This window comes from Cherax quadricarinatus, chromosome 61 (assembly GCF_038502225.1).
Source record: "Cherax quadricarinatus isolate ZL_2023a chromosome 61, ASM3850222v1, whole genome shotgun sequence".
NCBI classification, from domain to species: domain Eukaryota; kingdom Metazoa; phylum Arthropoda; class Malacostraca; order Decapoda; family Parastacidae; genus Cherax; species Cherax quadricarinatus.
This window is the reverse complement of record NC_091352.1, coordinates 1,526,530-1,538,277: the sequence shown is the minus strand read 5'-3', so window position 1 is coordinate 1,538,277 and position 11,748 is coordinate 1,526,530.

Genomic DNA, 11,748 nt, shown 5'->3' with positions numbered 1-11,748 from the left:
TGTTACAGCAGCAACCAGTGTGTGTGTGTTACACCAACAACCAGTGTGTGTTACACCAACAACCAGTGTGTGTGTGTGTTGCAGCAGAAACCAGTGTGTGTGTGTGTGTGTTACAGCAGCACCCAGTGTGTGTGTGTTACAGGAGCAACCAATGTGTGTGTTACAGCAACAACCAGTGTGTGTGTGTTACAGCAGCAACCAGTGTGTGTTTGTTACAGCAGCAACCAATGTGTGTGTTACAGCAACAACCAGTGTGTGTGTGTTGCAGCAGAAACCAGTGTGTGTGTGTTACAGCAGCACCCAGTGTGTGTGTGTTACACCAGCAATCAGTGTGTGTGTTACACCAGCAACCAGTGTGTGTTACAGCAGCAACCAGTGTGTGTGTGTTACACCAGCAACCAGTGTGTGTTACAGCAGCAACCAGTGTGTGTTACACCAACAACCAGTGTGTGTTACACCAACAACCAGTGTGTGTGTGTGTGTTACAGCAGCAACCAGTGTGTGTGTGTTACACCAGCAACCAGTGTGTGTGTTACAGCAGCCACCAGTGTGTGTTACAGCAGCAACCAGTGTGTGTGTTACACCAGCAATCAGTGTGTGTTACACCAACAACCAGTGTGTGTTACAGCAACAACCAGTGTGTGTGTGTTACAGCAGCAACCAGTGAGTGTGTTACAGCAGCAATCTGTGTGTGTGTTACACCAGCAACCAGTGTGTGTGTTACACCAGCAACCAGTGTGTGTGTTACACCAGCAACCTGTGTGTGTGTTACACCAGCAACCAGTGTGTGTGTTACACCAACAACCAGTGTGTGTGTGTTACACCAGCAACCAGTGTGTGTTACACCAGCAACCAGTGTGTGTGTTACACCAGCAACCAGTGTGTGTGTGTTACAGCAGCCACCAGTGTGTGTGTTACAGCAGCCAACTGTGTGTGTTACAGCAGCAACCAGAGTGTGTGTGTTACAGCAGCAACCAGTGTGTGTGTTACAGCAGCCACCAGTGTGTGTGTTACAGCAGCCAACTGTGTGTGTTACAGCAGCAACCAGAGTGTGTGTTACAGCAGCAACCAGTGTGAGTGTGTTACTGCTGCCACCTGTGTGTGTGTGTGTGTGTGTGTTACAGCAGCAACCAGTGTGTGTTACAGCAGCCAACAGTGTGTGTGTTACAGCAGCCACCTGTGTGTGTGTGTGTTACAGCAGCAACCAGTGTGTGTGTGTTACACCAGCCACCAGTGTGTGTGTGTTACACCAGCCACCAGTGTGTGTGTGTTACACCAGCCACCAGTGTGTGTGTGTGTTACAGCAGCCACCAGTGTGTGTGTGTTATAGCAGCAACCAGTATGTGTGTTATACCAGCAACCAGTGTGTGTGTGTTACAGCAGCAACCAGTGTGTGTTACAGCAGCCACCAGTGTGTGTGTGTGTGTTACAGCAGCAACCAGTGTGTGTGTGTTATAGCGGCCACTAGTGTGTGTGTGTTATAGCAGCAACCAGTATGTGTGTTATACCAGCAACCAGTGTGTGTGTGTTACACCTGCAACCAGTGTGTGTGTGTGTGTTACACCAGCAACCAGTGTGTGTGTGTTACAGCAGCAACCAGTGTGTGTGTGTCTTACAGCAGCAATCAGGGTGTGTGTGTTATACCATCAACCAGTGTGTGTGTTACACCAGCAACCAGTGTGTGTGTGTTACAGCAGCAACCAGTGTGTGTGTGTGTGTTACACCAGCAACCAGTGCGTGTGTGTTACACCAGCAACCAGTGTGTGTGTGTTATAGCAGCAACCAGTGTGTGTTACAGCAGCAACCAGTTTGTGTGTGTTACACCAGCAACCAGTGTGTGTTACACCAGCAACCAGTGTGTGTGTTACACCAGCAACCAGTGTGTGTGTTACACCAGCAACCAGTGTGTGTGTGTTACAGCAGCAACCAGTGTGTGTTACAGCAGCAACCAGTGTGTGTGTGTTACAGCAGCAATCAGTGTGTGTTACAGCAGCAACCAGTGTGTGTGTGTGTTACAGCAGCAGTGTGTGTGTGTGTTATACCAGCAACCAGTTTGTGTGTGTTACAGCAGCAACCAGTGTGTGTGTGTTACAGCAGCAACCAGTGTGTGTGTGTTACAGCAGCAACCAGTGTGTGTGTATTACAGCAGCACCCAGTGTGTGTGTGTTACACCAGCAACCAGTGTGTGTGTTACACCAGCAACCAGTGTGTGTGTTACAGTAGCCACCAGTGTGTGTGTTACAGCAGCCACCAGTGTGTGTGTTACAGCAGCAACCAGTGTGTGTGTTACAGCAGCAACTAGTGTGTGTGTGTGTGTTACAGCAGCAACCAGTGTGTGTTACAGCAGCACCCAGTGTGTGTGTGTGTTACACCAGCAACCAGTGTGTGTTACAGCAGCCACCAGTGTGTGTGTTACAGCAGCAACCAGTGTGTGTGTGTTACAGCAGCCACCAGTGTGTGTATGTTACAGCAGCCACCAGTGTGTGTGTGTGTGTGTGTTACAGCAGCAACCAGTGTGTGTGTTACAGCAGCAACCTGTGTGTGTTGCAGCAGCCACCAGTGTGTGTTTGTTACAGCAGCAACCAGTGTGTGTGTGTTACAGCAGCCACCAGTGTGTGTTACAGCAGCAACCAGTGTGTGTGTGTTACAGCAGCAACCAGTGTGTGTTACAGCAGCAACCAGTGTGTGTGTGTGTTACAGCAGCCACCAGTGTGTGTGTTACAGCAGCCACCAGTGTGTGTGTGTGTGTGTGTGTGTGTTACAGCAGCAACCAGTGTGTGTGTTACAGCAGCCACCAGTGTGTGTGTGTGTTACAGCAGCAACCAGTGTGTGTGTGTTATAGCAGCAACCAGTATGTGTGTTATACCAGCAACCAGTGTGTGTGTGTTACACCTGCAACCAGTGTGTGTGTTACACCAGCAACCAGTGTGTGTGTGTTACACCAGCAACCAGTGTGTGTGTGTGTTACAGCAGCAATCAGGGTGTGTGTGTTATACCAGCAACCAGTGTGTGTGTGTTACAGCAGCAACCAGTGTGTGTGTTACACCAGCAACCAGTGTGTGTGTGTTACAGCAGCAACCAGTGTGTGTGTTACACCTGCAACCAGTGTGTGTGTGTTATAGGAGCAACCAGTGCGTGTGTGTTACACCAGCAATCGGTGTGTGTTACAGCAGCAACCAGTGTGTGTGTGTGTGTTACACCAGCAACCAGTGTGTGTGTGTTAAACCAGCAATCAGTGTGTGTTACACCAGCAACCAGTGTGTGTGTGTGTGTTACACCAGCAACCAGTGTGTGTGTGTGTGTGTGTTACACCAGCAACCAGTGTGTGTGTTTTACAGCAGCAGTGTGTGTGTGTGTTACAGCAGCAACCAGTTTGTGTGTGTTACAGCAGCAACCAGTGTGTGTTACAGCAGCAACCAGTGTGTGTGTGTTACAGCAGCAGTGTGTGTGTGTTATACCAGCAACCAGTTTGTGTGTGTTACAGCAGCAACCAGTGTGTGTGTGTTACAGCAGCAACCAGTGTGTGTGTGTGTTACAGCAGCAACCAGTGTGTGTGTGTTACAGCAGCAACCAGTGTGTGTGTGTTACAGTAGCCACCAGTGTGTGTTACAGCAGCAACCATTGTGTGTGTGTTACAGTAGCCACCAGTGTGTGTTACAGCAGCAACCAGTGTGTGTGTGTTACAGTAGCCACCAGTGTGTGTTACAGCAGCAACCAGTGTGTGTGTGTTACAGTAGCCACCAGTGTGTGTTACAGCAGCAACCAGTGTGTGTGTGTTACAGTAGCCACCAGTGTGTGTTACAGCAGCAACCAGTGTGTGTGTTTCAGCAGCAACCAAAGTGTGTGTGTTGCAGCAGCAACCAGTGTGTGTGTGTGTTACAGCAGCAACCAGTGTGTTTGTTACAGCAGCAGCCAGTGTGTTTGTTACAGCAGCAACTAGTGTGTGTGTGTGTGTGTGTGTTACACCAGCAACCAATGTGTGTGTGTTACACCAGCAACCAGTGTGTGTTACAGCAGCAACCAGTGTGTGTGTTACAGTAGCCACCAGTGTGTGTGTTACAGCAGCAACCAGTGTGTGTGTGTTACTGCAGCAACCAGTGTGTGTGTTACAGTAGCCACCAGTGTGTGTGTTACAGCAGCAACCAGTGTGTGTGTGTTACACCAGCAACCAGTGTGTGTGTTACAGCAGCAACCAGTGTGTGTGTTACAGCAGCCACCAGTGTGTGTGTTACAGCAGCAACCAGTGTGTGTGTGTTACAGCAGCAACTAGTGTGTGTGTGTGTTACAGCAGCAACCAGTGTGTGTGTGTTACACCAGCAACTAGTGTGTGTGTGTTACACCAGCAACCAGTGTGTGTTACAGCAGCCACCAGTGTGTGTTACAGCAGCAACCAGTGTGTGTGTGTTACAGCAGCCACCAGTGTGTGTGTTACAGCAGCCACCAGTATGTGTGTGTTACAGCAGCCACCAGTGTGTGTTTGTTACAGCAGCCACCAGTGTGTGTGTGTTACAGCAGCAACCAGTGTGTGTATGTTACAGCAGCAACCTGTGTGTGTTGCAGCAGCCACCAGTGTGTGTGTGTTACAGCAGCAACCAGTGTGTGTGTGTTACAGCAGCCACCAGTGTGTGTTACAGCAGCCACCAGTGTGTGTGTCTTACAGCAGCAACAAGTGTGTGTGTGTTACAGCAGCAACCAGTGTGTGTGTGTGTTACAGCAGCCACCAGTGTGTGTTACAGCAGCAACCAGTGTGTGTGTTACAGGAGCCACTAGTGTGTGTGTTACAGCAGCAACCAGTGTGTGTGTTACAGCAGCAACCAGTGTGTGTGTGTTACAGCAGCCACCAGTGTCTGTGTTACAGCAGGAACCAGTGTGTGTGTTACATCAGCAACCTGTGTGTGTGTGTTACAGCAGCCACCAGTGTCTGTGTTACAGCAGCAACCAGTGTGTGTGTTACAGCAGCAACCAGTGTGTGTGTTACAGCAGCAACCAGTGTGTGTGTTACAGCAGCCACCAGTGTGTGTGTGTTACAGCAGCCACCAGTGTGTGTGTGTTACAGCAGCCACCAGTGTGTGTGTGTGTGTGTTACAGCAGGAACCAGTGTGTGTGTTACAGGAGCAACCTGTGTGTGTGTGTTACAGCAGCAACCAGTGTGTGTGTTACAGCAGCAACCAGTGTGTGTGTTACAGCAGCAACCAGTGTGTGTGTGTTACAGCAGCAACCAGTGCGTGTGTGTTACAGCAGCAACCAGTGTGTGTGTGTGTTACAGCAGCCACCAGTGTGTGTGTGTTACAGCAGCAACCAGTGTGTGTGTGTTACTGCAGCTCCCAGTGTGTGTGTGTGACAGCAGCCACCAGTGTGTGTGTGTGTTACAGCAGCCACCAGTGTGTGTGTGTGTGTTACAGCAGCAACCAGTGTGTGTGTTACACCAGCAACCAGTGTGTGTGTGTTACAGCAGCCACCAGTGTGTGTGTGTTACAGCAGCCACCAGTGTGTGTGTGTTACAGCAGCCACCAGTGTGTGTGTGTTACAGCAGCCACCAGTGTGTGTGTGTGTTACAGCAGCCACCAGTGTGTGTGTGCGTTACAGCAGCCACCAGTGGGTGTGTGCGTTACAGCAGCAACCAGTGTGTGTGTGTTACAGCAGCAACCAGTGTGTGTGTGTTTAAGGAGCCACATGTGTGTGTGTGTTACAGCAGCCACCAGTGTGTGTGTGTTACAGCAGCAACCAGTGTGTGTGTGTGTTACAGCAGCCACCAGTGTGTTTGTGTTGCAGCAGCCACCAGTGTGTGTGTGTGTTACAGCAGCCACCAGTGTGTGTGTGTGTTACAGCAGTAACGAGTGTGTGTGTGTTATAGCAGCAACCAGTGTGTGTGCGTTACAGCAGCCACCAGTGTGTGTGTGTTACAGCAGCCACCAGTGTGTGTGTGTGTGTTACAGCAGCCACCAGTGTGTGTGTGTTACAGCAGCCACCTGTGTGTGTGTGTTTAAGCAGCCACCTGTGTGTGTGTGTTACAGCAGCCACCAGTGTGTGTGTGCGTTGCAGCACCCACCAGTGTGTGTGTGTTACAGCAGCCACCAGTGTGTGTGTGTGTGTTACAGCAGCCACCAGTGTGTGTGTGTTACAGCAGCCACCAGTGTGTGTGTGTTACAGCAGCTACCAGTGTGTGTGTGCGTTACAGCAGCCACCAGTGTGTGTGTGCGTTACAGCAGCCACCAGTGTGTGTGTGCGTTACAGCAGCCACCAGTGTGTGTGTGCGTTACAGCAGCAACCAGTGTGTGTGTCCTTTACAGCAGCCACCAGTGTGTGTGTGCGTTACAGCAGCAACCAGTGTGTGTGTGTTACAGCAGCCACCAGTGTGTGTGTGTTTAAGCAGCCACCTGTGTGTGTGTGTTACAGCAGCCACCAGTGTGTGTGTGTTACAGCAGCCACCAGTGTGTGTGTTACAGCAGCAACCAATGGGTGTGTGTTACAGCAGCCACCAGTGTGTGTGTGTTACAGCAGCCACCAGTGTGTGTGTGTTACAGCAGCCACCAGTGTGTGTGTGCGTTACAGCAGCCACCAGTGTGTGCGTGCGTTACAGCAGCAACCAGTGTGTGTGTGTGTTACAGCAGCCACCTGTGTGTGTGTGTTTAAGCAGCCACCTGTGTGTGTGTTACAGCAGCCACCAGTGTGTGTGTGCGTTACAGCAGCCACCAGTGTGTGTGTGTTACAGCAGCCACCAGTGTGTGTGTGTGTGTTACAGCAGCCACCAGTGTGTGTGTGTTACAGCAGCCACCAGTGTGTGTGTGTTACAGCAGCCACCAGTGTGTGTGTGTTACAGCAGCCACCAGTGTGTGTGTGCGTTACAGCAGCCACCAGTGTGTGTGTGCGTTACAGCAGCCACCAGTGTGTGTGTGCGTTACAGCAGCCACCAGTGTGTGTGTGCGTTACAGCAGCAACCAGTGTGTGTGCGTTACAGCAGCCACCAGTGTGTGTGTGCGTTACAGCAGTAACCAGTGTGTGTGTGTTACAGCAGCCACCAGTGTGTGTGTGTTTAAGCAACCACCTGTGTGTGTGTGTTACAGCAGCCACCAGTGTGTGTGTGTTACAGCAGCCACCAGTGTGTGTGTTACAGCAGCAACCAATGGGTGTGTGTTACAGCAGCCACCAGTGTGTGTGTGTTACAGCAGCCACCAGTGTGTGTGTGTGTTACAGCAGCCACCAGTGTGTGTGTGTGTTACAGCAGCCACCAGTGTGTGTGTGTTACAGTAGCCACCAGTGTGTGTGTGTGTTACAGCAGCAACCAGTGTGTGTTACAGCAGCAACCAGTGTGTGTGTTACAGCAGCAACCAGTGTGTGTGTTACAGCAGCAACCAGTGTGTGTTACAGCAGCAACCAGTGTGTGTGTGTGTTACAGCAGCAACCAGTGTGTGTGTGTGTTACAGCAGCCACCAGTGTGTGTGTGTGTGTGTTACGGCAGCCACCAGTGTGTGTGTGTTACAGTAGCAACCAGTGTGTGTGTTACAGCAGCAACCAGTGTGTGTGTGTTACAGCAGCAAGCAGTGTGTGTGTGTTACAGCAGCCACCAGTGTGTGTGTGTTACAGCAGCAACCAGTGTGTGTGTTACAGCAGCAACCAGTGTGTGTGTGTGTTATACCAGCAACCAGTGTGTGTGTTACAGCAGCAACCAGTATGTGTGTGTTATACCAGCAACCAGTGTGTGTGTTACAGCAGGAACCTGTGTGTGTGTGTGTTACAGCAGCAACCAGTGTGTGTTACAGCAGCAACCAGTGTGTGTTACAGCAGCAACCAGTGTGTGTGTTACAGCAGCAACCAGTGTGTGTGTGTTACAGCAGCAACCAGTGTGTGTGTTACAGCAGCAACCAGTGTGTGTGTGTTACAGCAGCAACCAGTGTGTGTGTAATACAGCAGCCACCAGTGTGTGTGTGTTACAGCAGCCACCAGTGTGTGTGTGTTACAGGAGCAACCAGTGTGTGTGTGTTACAGCAGCAACCAGTGTGTGTGTGTTACAGCAGCAACCAGTGTGTGTGTGTTACAGCAGCCTCCAGTGTGTGTGTGTTACAGCAGCCACCAGTGTGTGTGTGTTACAGGAGCCACCAGTGTGTGTGTGTTACAGCAGCCACCAGTGTGTGTGTGTTACAGCAGCCACCAGTGTGTGTGTGTTACAGTAGCCACCAGTGTGTGTGTGTTACAGCAGCCACCAGTGTGTGTGTGTTACAGCAGTAACCAGTGTGTGTGTGTGTTACAGCAGCACCCAGTGTGTGTGTGTTACAGCAGCCACCAGTGTTTATGTGTTAGAGCAGCCACCAGTGTGTGTGTGTTACAGCAGCCACCAGTGTGTGTGTGTTACAGCAGTAACCAGTGTGTGTGTGTTACAGCAGCCACCAGTGTGTGTGTGTTACAGCAGCCACCAGTGTGTGTGTGTTACAGCAGTAACCAGTGTGTGTGTGTTACAGCAGCAACCAGTGTGTGTGTGTTACAGCAGCAACCAGTGTGTGTGTGTTACACCAGCAACCAGTGTGTGTGTGTTACACCAGCAACCAGTGTGTGTGTTACAGCTGCCACCAGTGTGTGTGTGTTACAGCAGCCACCAGTGTGTGTGTGTTACAGCAGCAACCAGTGTGTGTGTGTTACAGCAGCCACCAGTGTGTGTGTGTTACAGCAGCCACCATTGTGTGTGTGTTACAGCAGTAACCAGTGTGTGTGTGTGTTACAGCAGCCACCAGTGTGTGTGTTACAGCAGCCACCAGTGTGTGTGTGTTACAGCAGCAACCAGTGTGTGTGTGTTACAGCAGCAACCAGTGTGTGTGTGTTACAGCAGCCACCTGTGTGTGTGTGTTACAGCAGCCACCAGTGTGTGTGTGTTACAGCAGCAACCAGTGTGTGTGTGTTACAGCAGCAACCAGTGTGTGTGTGTTACAGCAGCCACCAGTGTGTGTGTGTTACAGCAGCAACCAGTGTGTGTGTGTTACAGCAGCCACCAGTGTGTGTGTGTTACAGCAGCCACCAGTGTGTGTGTGTTACAGCAGCAACCAGTGTGTGTGTGTTACAGCAGCAACCAGTGTGTGTGTGTTACAGCAGCCACCAGTGTGTGTGTGTTACAGCAGCCACCAGTGTGTGTGTGTGTTACAGCAGCCACCTGTGTGTGTGTGTTACAGCAGCCACCAGTGTGTGTGTGTGTTACAGCAGCCTCCAGTGTGTGTTACAGCAGCAACCAGTGTGTGTGTGTGTTACAGCAGCCACCACTGTGTGTGTGTTACACCAGCAACCAGTGTGTGTGTTACAGCAGCCACCAGTGTGTGTGTTACAGCAGCCGCCAATGTGTGTATGTTACAGCAGCCACCAGTGTGTGTGTGTTACAGCAGCAACCTGTGTGTGTGTGTTACAGCAGCCACCAGTGTGTGTGTGTGTTACACCAGCAACCAGTGTGTGTGTTACAGCAGCAACCAGTGTGTGTGTGTGTTACAGCAGCCACCAGTGTGTGTGTGTGTTACAGCAGCCACCAGTGTGTGTGTTACAGCAGCCACCAGTGTGTGTGTGTTACACCAGCCACCAGTGTGTGTGTGTTACACCAGCCACCAGTGTGTGTGTGTTACACCAGCCACCAGTGTGTGTGTGTTACACCTGCCACCAGTGTGTGTGTTACAGCAGCAACCAGTGTGTGTGTCACAGCAGCAACCAGTGTGTGTGTTACAGCAGCCACCAGTGTGTGTGTGTTACAGCAGCAACCAGTGTGTGTGTGTTACAGCAGCAACCAGTGTGTGTGTGTTACAGCAGCCACCTGTGTGTGTTACAGCAGCCACCTGTGGGTGTGTGTGTTACAGCAGCAACCAGTGTGTGTGTTACAGCAGCAAACAGTGTGTGTGTGTTACAGCAGCGACCTGTGTGTTACAGCAGCCACCTGTGTGTTACAGCAGCCACCTGTGTGTTACAGCAGCCACCTGTGTGTTACAGCAGCCACCTGTGTGTTACAGCAGCCACCTGTGTGTTACAGCAGCCACCTGTGTGTTACAGCAGCCACCTGTGTGTTACAGCAGCCACCTGTGTGTTACAGCAGCCACCTGTGTGTTACAGCAGCCACCTGTGTGTTACAGCAGCCACCTGTGTGTGTGCTGCCTGGAGTAAAGCCTTCGTGTACCTTTGGTTACATTGAAATTTAACTTCGTGACATTTGATATTCAGATATAGAAGGTGAGTGTTGGTGTTGCTGCCTTGTGTCTTCTTTGGTTGGTGAGTGTTGGTGTTGCTGCCTTGTGTCTGCTGTGCTTGGTGAGTGTTGGTGTTGCTGCCTTGTGTCTGCTTTGGTTGGTGAGTGTTGGTGTTGCTGCCTTGTGTCTGCTTTGGTTGGTGAGTGTTGGTGTTGCTGCCTTGTGTCTGCTTTGGTTGGTGAGTGTTGGTGTTGCTGCCTTGTGTCTGCTTTGGTTGGTGAGTGTTGGTGTTGCTGCCTTGTGTCTGCTGTGCTTGGTGAGTGCTGGTGTTGCTGCCTTGTGTCTGCTGTGCTTGGTGAGTGCTGGTGTTGCTGCCTTGTGTCTGCTGTGCTTGGTGAGTGCTGGTGTTGCTGCCTTGTGTCTGCTGTGCTTGGTGAGTGCTGGTGTTGCTGCCTTGTGTCTGCTGTGCTTGGTGAGTGCTGGTGTTGCTGCCTTGTGTCTGCTGTGCTTGGTGAGTGCTGGTGTTGCTGCCTTGTGTCTGCTGTGCTTGGTGAGTGCTGGTGTTGCTGCCTTGTGTCTGCTGTGCTTGGTGAGTGCTGGTGTTGCTGCCTTGTGTCTGCTGTGCTTGGTGAGTGCTGGTGTTGCTGCCTTGTGTCTGCTGTGCTTGGTGAGTGCTGGTGTTGCTGCCTTGTGTCTGCTGTGCTTGGTGAGTGCTGGTGTTGCTGCCTTGTGTCTGCTGTGCTTGGTGAGTGCTGGTGTTGCTGCCTTGTGTCTGCTGTGCTTGGTGAGTGCTGGTGTTGCTGCCTTGTGTCTGCTGTGCTTGGTGAGTGCTGGTGTTGCTGCCTTGTGTCTGCTGTGCTTGGTGAGTGCTGGTGTTGCTGCCTTGTGTCTGCTGTGCTTGGTGAGTGCTGGTGTTGCTGCCTTGTGTCTGCTGTGCTTGGTGAGTGCTGGTGTTGCTGCCTTGTGTCTGCTGTGCTTGGTGAGTGCTGGTGTTGCTGCCTTGTGTCTGCTGTGCTTGGTGAGTGCTGGTGTTGCTGCCTTGTGTCTGCTGTGCTTGGTGAGTGCTGGTGTTGCTGCCTTGTGTCTGCTGTGCTTGGTGAGTGCTGGTGTTGCTGCCTTGTGTCTGCTGTGCTTGGTGAGTGCTGGTGTTGCTGCCTTGTGTCTGCTGTGCTTGGTGAGTGCTGGTGTTGCTGCCTTGTGTCTGCTGTGCTTGGTGAGTGCTGGTGTTGCTGCCTTGTGTCTGCTGTGCTTTGTGAGTGCTGGTGTTGCTGCCTTGTGTCTGCTGTGCTTGGTGAGTGCTGGTGTTGCTGCCTTGTGTCTGCTGTGCTTGGTGAGTGTTGGTGTTGCTGCCTTGTGTCTGCTGTGCTTGGTGAGTGCTGGTGTTGCTGCCTTGTGTCTGCTGTGCTTGGTGAGTGCTGGTGTTGCTGCCTTGTGTCTGCTGTGCTTGGTGAGTGCTGGTGTTGCTGCCTTGTGTCTGCTGTGCTTGGTGAGTGCTGGTGTTGCTGCCTTGTGTCTGCTGTGCTTGGTGAGTGCTGGTGTTGCTGCCTTGTGTCTGCTGTGCTTGGTGAGTGCTGGTGTTGCTGCCTTGTGTCTGCTTTGG